Consider the following 6,901-nt stretch of genomic DNA (forward strand, 5'->3'; position numbering starts at 1 on the left):
CCTTACGGTAGATGCTGTGTTGCCGCCGCTCATGCGAGTCTCCACTGGTGGGTGACAGTGTCCGGTCTGGTTCTGTTGAGTCCAGCTGCACAGTGAGAGACAGGGGGAAAAGTGTGTCTCCCGACCAAGGCACCTCTCAGCCTCAATGCACACGTGTGAGGGTTGTGTGTGTGTGTGTGTGTGTGAAGGAGTGGCACAGTGTGAAGGTGTACGGGTGTGAGGGTGTGTGACAGAGGCAGCATGTACGTGTGTGAATGTGTGTGTGTGTGTGTGTGTGTGTGTGAGACTCGCTCTCTTGCTTGTCCCCGTTCACAGTGCATTACCGAGAGAGCGCTGGCAGCGTGCTTCACATACTCTCTCCGTCTCTCCCTCCTCCCTCTCTCTCTCTCCCTCTCTCCTTCTCTCTCGCTCTCTCTCAAATCTATTTCCCTAAACCCTCCCCTTTGCTCTTGGTTCTCCCTCCCTTTTCTCCTCCCCCCTCTGTCACTCTGATCCCTCCTTCGATGTCTGCGATTCAAAAGTCCTTTCCTCCCCTGTCTCCCCTGTTCTCTTCATCACTTCTCTTCTACCGAACCAGGCCAGGCTGAGCTGGGCCCGGTCAGAGCTGGGGTGCCCCCGCCGCCCCGCTTCACCCTCCCACTCTTCTGCCCCACCCAACCAACTCCGATGTGATGTTGGCTTAAAGAGACAAACTGAGTGAGTTTGTCAGTGCTGTGCTCACAGCTATGACAAGGACGTATAGATGCCGTGACACAGTCTGAGTCAGACCTTGCGTCACTGCCATCACATCATCCATACAAGTGTACAGCAGCAGTCAGTCACACAAACACACTATCACACACGCTGAACGCACAATACACAATCTAGTCACAGAGCGAGAAACTAGCAGTCAGATCAGGCGGGTTGACAATAGTTTGGTAAGAATATCTGAACCGCAATTATCTGGAGGTAAAACCAAAAGTGTTGGCACACAGAATTTAAGTAGTAATGATCCCTAACTGCCATGGATGTATGACCAGATCTGGATACAGCGTTGGAGGCAAGGCTCCATTCATTCCAACATAAGTTGCTCAGTGGCGCATGAAGCAAAAAGAGCCACTTCCCGCTGTAAAGAATATTAGAGAGATATTCTTCCAGAGACTTCCACCAGGCGAGGCAGCTGACTTCACTCCACGGACTTAAATGGGGCTAAAATGATTTAATCGTGCAGCTCTTCTAGACTTTCCAAACGTTATCAGACTGAATGAATTAAATTTAGGTGATTATACACTAATGAAAACGTACCTCTGTATATTTTGTTCCATTTCTGCCAATAGATCCTCCTAAATGTTACACACTGGACCTCTAGCACTACACACACTTAATAAGTGGATGTTTGTTGGCTGTTGGTTCATGTAACACACTGTAATTCTGCTGCCATTTTGTCCAGGACTCTGCAGCACTCGTACAAAAAATACAATTTCAATCTCAAGAGACCACACTGGCTAAATTAAGGCCAAAATAAAAACAAGTAAAACACTACCGGGGCTTGAGCCAGCGACTGCAAGAGGCAATACCAGCATCAAATTTAGCCTGCAATTTAATCTTCTGAGAGAGGTGGTATTTCCTCTGACTTCAGCTGACATCTCTATAACTTCTCTGTTGGCTTCCATTCAAGCTCTGGTCTGTGAGGGCAGATTTGTTAATGCCCGGGCTGAGTAACACTGGTAATAAGCTGGCAGCATGCTAAGATTTCCATCAGTCTGTAGCCAGAGATGTAGTGATATGGGGAAACTACATCACCGAATCACGTCAAGCCTAAAGTATCAATCTTGTATCTCTCTTCCATCCATCCACCAGTGTCAGTACAAGAAGGATTTTAACTGACTAATGCCTTGCCAATGTTGATGATGGGGTATTTTTAAGCTAAAAAATATGGAATATTTTGTAAATGCTTATCACATAACTGCTTTATTATGAACTATGTATCCAACAAATTATAGGACTTTGGTCTATACATTGATTTCTCATCAATCAATCAGATGTATGTACAAAAACATTAAAAACACGACCACCCGAATTTCAGCCAATCCAACTAGAGCTTTGCCTGGCGGGGTTAAGTATTGGGTCATCATCTTCCAAAAAAAGGTGCAAGAAAAATTATTAAATGACGAAAACGGCTAGCATTAACACAACGTTAGCCTAAATAAATGAAAACAAAATAGCAATTAAGTCTGATTATCAGGCAAGACATCTCAGGCTAAAATCCCACTTTGCCATCCTCCTCTCTTACGTTGCTAGTTTAGAGAATCACTCTATTAGCAACACTAGGCTGGAAGAATTACCAAGGGCAGTTCCAGTGGGGGAAAAAAAAGGTAAAGAATGATTGCCCACCTGTTTGTGATACAAAGTTTGCATTAAACTGTGATGACAGCAGAGCAACAGTGCCTCAGCCCCCGGAGCAGTCAGCGTTCCCCTGAGCAGGCGAATGTAAAATGATAGTGGGATTCTGTGATTGTAGGCAGACCTGCTACTGGTCTCTCCCTCTCCCGTTTCTGCTGGCCTAGCAGAGAACGAGAAGAGAAAACCCTGCAGGATTTCCCCTAAGCGTGCACACACACTCACACACACACACACAATCACCTATCACTACCGTATTGCACTTTCCTGAGCTGTTAAATAGCGTAATTATCTTTTGCTCTCCTCTCCCTGTCCTGTCCTCTTACTGCACCATCTTTCCCCAACTCCCCACCCAAGGGCATCCCCCCCCCCCCCTCTACAAAACCAAACCACCTAATTCGGAAGTTACCGCACAATCTACAGCTCCAGCAATCACACGCTGGGCCGGCGCTGAGGCCGAAAGTCCACTAGACTGTGGGGAAACCCTGGCAGCTTACAGGACACAGTTTCAATAAGAAAGTGGATGATGGAAACTGGTACGGAGGTGAGATTGTGTTTAGGGGGGGTGTAAAGAAACAGACGCTGGTGGATTGCAATGAAGACATCACTCTGCACAGGCGAGCCAAGACATGGCACAGAGAGTGCCAGGAGGGATAACAGAGCCGCCACGGAGACAGACAAGAACACTGGCCAAGACACAGAGACAGAGAGAGAGAGACAATCAAACAAAGAGGGGCAGAGAGGGTGAGAGAAGGAAAGATATGCACTGAGTTAGTTTGCGTCTGTGTGATTGTTTTGACTTGTACAACATCTGGGCTCATACGTGTGAGTGTGTGTGTGCGTGTCTGTGTACATGTGTGCTTGCACCAATGCCATCCACGGGTGGCTGGACATGACTCTGTTTTCTGAGCGAGTCAGTTTCCATCGGCAAATGCCTCTGAAGGTGACACTATGACCTGGCCTCACCGGCCACAGCATTGTTTTCCCTCCCCTTCCCACCAGTCCATCCCTCCATCCATCCCTCCATCCATCCCTCCCCCAGACAGCCCGGCCCAGTTCGGTCTGCATGTTCAATTCAATTCACACGTTCTTTAATAGTATATTAGAGAGAGCTTTAACACTACATTAACTCTAAAAACACATGCAGCCTTAAAAATAAAGACTGTGCATAACTTATATTTAACTTGAGTTAATACAGTACCAATAGAGAAACAAACTAAATGGGTCACAATTACTTAATTAATCATTTTTACCATTACAGGAAACATCTAACCACTTCATGTCTGCAATTAGTGAGTTCATTTCACATTCAGCTTCTGTGTACTTAAAGCAAAGGAGAGTCCAAAATGAAGGAAGCTAACATAGCTTATTAGCTGTGTTTTATTTTTGTGGCATTCGCTATAAACTGCTCTACAAAACATGATTCATTAGCAGACAGTTACGAGACAGGAGTCTAAAGTACATATTTTTGTGTCTATTCAACAATATTGTGCCGAGCTAACAAGCTTACCAACTTACAGCTGTGTAACTCACAGTTAGCATGTCAGCTAACCCCCCACCTTAAATATTCTGCCCCCCCTCTTCAATATTCACTCTTGAAATGATGAACAGTCCTGAGAACAAAATGTCATGGCGGACTAAATGTCCCAGTAGAAGAGGAAAAAGTGACTTACAAGCATCTTCCTGGCTCGCCACTAGTTCACCTAGCAGCCCTGCATGGTAAACTTCACTGAGCCACTTTGTGCTGTGGCCGGACCAGAGGAGAGACGCCATCTTGGTACCTGAAACAAAAGAGTTTATCCCCAACTTCACATTCAGCATTCATTACTCTCAAGCTAAAGCTGTAACTTACTCTTATCAGCCTCTCATGTACTTTGTCAACCTCAGCTGGGCTTTGAGCTGACAGATAGCACGCTAATGTGCTAACACTGTCATGTTAGTATGGATGCTGATGTTGGAAGTTGACAATGAGCATGGTAGCGGTTAAGCATGATGCTGACATTAGCATAACTTGCTCACAATTAGCGTTTTTAAGACGCAACATTTTCCACGTTAGCATAATGGGCGTACATTAAGGATATCACTAGAGTTAGCATATTAGCACGCTATCGTTAGCATTACTCTTACAGTGCATATCTCTCTCTCTCTCTCTCTCTCTCTCTCTGCTCTGTCTGACTTACTGACAGCTGGCAGCGCAGCTCTCTGTCTGTCTGTCTGTCTGTCTGTGTCTTCCAGGGCCGCTCCGTGTCTGTGACCTTGTGCCTGAAGTGAGAGTGAAATATAACTTTGATAAACGCCAACGGCCAACACCGCTTATAAGCTGCAGCTCGGGAAACAAATAAAGATAACATGCGTTCATACTGTGGGGAGCAGTCCACTCCAGAGCATACAGGGCGTGATGGCACTGCTCACAGACACACATCATATTAAAACTAGACAATGATTATCTAGTCTCTCAGTCAATGTTTGGTTAACTGTGGATTCATGCAAGATGGAAAGCAACACTGACTATTGTTTAAATATTGAATTAAAAATGTCGATTAGTTGGGTATAAATAAAACACCATCAAGTATTCAGAAATGCCGTAGTATAAATATTATTTTATATTTATACATGTATTTATGGAAATCTTGGGGAGCCAGTTTGTATGGGTATGAAGCAGCTATTTTGAGACTTAAAGCTGCAGCCATAGCCAATAGGCTTATTTCTAAATTGTGCATCCAAAGCTAATTGTATAATATTGTGAGGACTGGGCTAATTACCATGCAACAGAGTCAAAGCTCACTGTTATATTTTATTATGTTTTATATTTTCCACAATTTCTTATTTATTCGAATGTTAAAGCTGCAGGAGGTAACTTTTATCAACATAACTTTTTGTCGTATTTGCTGAAATTTTCACTGTATCTAGAGAGTAGTACACGAGACAGATACTCTGTGAAAAAAATCAGGTTCCTCTAGCTCTCGATGGCATTTGCGAGAATCCACCGGGCCTGGACAAAAACAACCAATCAGAGACGAGAAAGATATAAAGACGCATTGGGTTGGAGCAAGAGGAACTGGAATTTTTCACAAATGATCAGTCTCATGTACTACTGTCAGGATATAGTGAAAGTTTCAGCAAATATGATACAAAAAATTGCCTTCTGCAGCCTTATTAATCCCTTATTTTAAGAATATATAGAAAGTTTTGAATTGAATAAATATTGTTTGTTTATTCTATTCTGTATAGGTCAGCCTATTCTTAGACTGACAGATGGAGCAAGCTGTTTTAAAGGAGGGAGGACTGTAATTGGAGCACTGGGCTGTCTGGTGTGACTGTGTGGCAATGGCAAATGGTTTATGGCTCATGGGTAAGGTGGGACAGCCCCTAAGCAGAAATCTGGGTAGGGCCCCAGGGAGGTCAGGACCGGCTCAGATTGTCTCTTCGGCTCTGTCTCTGTTTGTCCAACACCTCCCCACTTCCCATCCTCTTCACTCTCTGTCTCTGTCTCTCTGTTTTATTTTAGCTCAGTGACTTGGCATGACCTTTGGCATACAGAATAGCCAAAGAATATGAATGGAGATTTACAGCATTTGCTCCTAGCTGTGTACCTCAGCTCACCAAATATTTCTCTTTGTCTCTTCATCTTCCTCCACTCCACATGTAATCCATCCTCATCTCTCCTCCTCCTCTTCATGTTACTCATCTCATCGTCTTTCCCCCTCCCACCGTCTCTCCTCATGTAACCCTCTTTATTTCTCTCTCTGACACTGTAGAGGTGACTAGTCCTGTTTTGCCTCTCAGTCTAATCTCAGGCTCATTATGTAAAGGCGTGTTGGCTCATTTGTTATTTCTGGCTCCAATAACCCTGATTAAGGCTGTTTTTTCCTCCTTCTTTCTCTCAGCCTCCTTCCTCCATCCTGTTATCAGTCGGCGTTAATCATAGCAACACTGCCCTTCTTTCAGAGGAGTGCCTCCCTCTGTTCTGAAGTAACATAGACATTTTGATTCCAAAATTAGATAAGTGACTCACACATTAACCTACAAGCATATTAGTTCTACTAATTTGCAAGCTATTTTTCATGGCAAAATAGTTAGTGGCATTTAAAGCGTTTTATCAGTTTGTACTTATTTAAATAGTGAGGAGTGAATTGTCTCCGGCATTTTTCCGTTTTTTTTTTTTTTTTTGTCTGTTTCGTTTTGTTTTCCCAGGAACAGATGGGAAGTATTTAGTAAAAAAAAAACTGCCACTTTTGAGTTTGCATGACTGATCATAAGCGAGTGTTTCGCTGTGGGCAGCTCACTGATATTCAGATTTTGGTGGTGCAGCGACGGCTGCGTAATGCCACAAAAGCAGCAGAAAGCGAAGGGGGTAAAAATTTGCTCTATTTAATGCAAACCAAACTAGGTGGAGGTCAGTGCTGGGTGCTGTGTTACCGGTTATTCCTACTTTGTATAGGAGTCACCTTTAGTTCCTAGAGTGCTCTGACATAGGACGGTTGAAGGTTATGAGCTACTGTACTGTGTTGTCAGAAAATCC

The 6,901-nt window shown here is 44.0% G+C and overlaps 1 protein-coding gene across 1 annotated transcript in view; it reads right to left on the reverse strand.

Annotated features, from left to right (window-relative positions):
- fgf11a (fibroblast growth factor 11a) overlaps positions 1-4,071 on the reverse strand; it is a 101,569-nt gene extending 97,498 nt beyond the window's left edge. Inside the window, exons 1-2 of the mRNA XM_051428729.1 lie at positions 4,053-4,071; positions 7-85 (exon numbers count right to left, since the gene is read on the reverse strand). The gene's annotated coding sequence lies outside the window, so the exon portion shown is untranslated. The remainder of the gene's footprint in view (positions 1-6; positions 86-4,052) is intronic.
- Positions 4,072-6,901: the final 2,830 nt, after the last annotated feature.

Source organism: Dicentrarchus labrax, unplaced genomic scaffold, assembly GCF_905237075.1.
Source record: "Dicentrarchus labrax unplaced genomic scaffold, dlabrax2021, whole genome shotgun sequence".
Taxonomy (NCBI): domain Eukaryota; kingdom Metazoa; phylum Chordata; class Actinopteri; family Moronidae; genus Dicentrarchus; species Dicentrarchus labrax.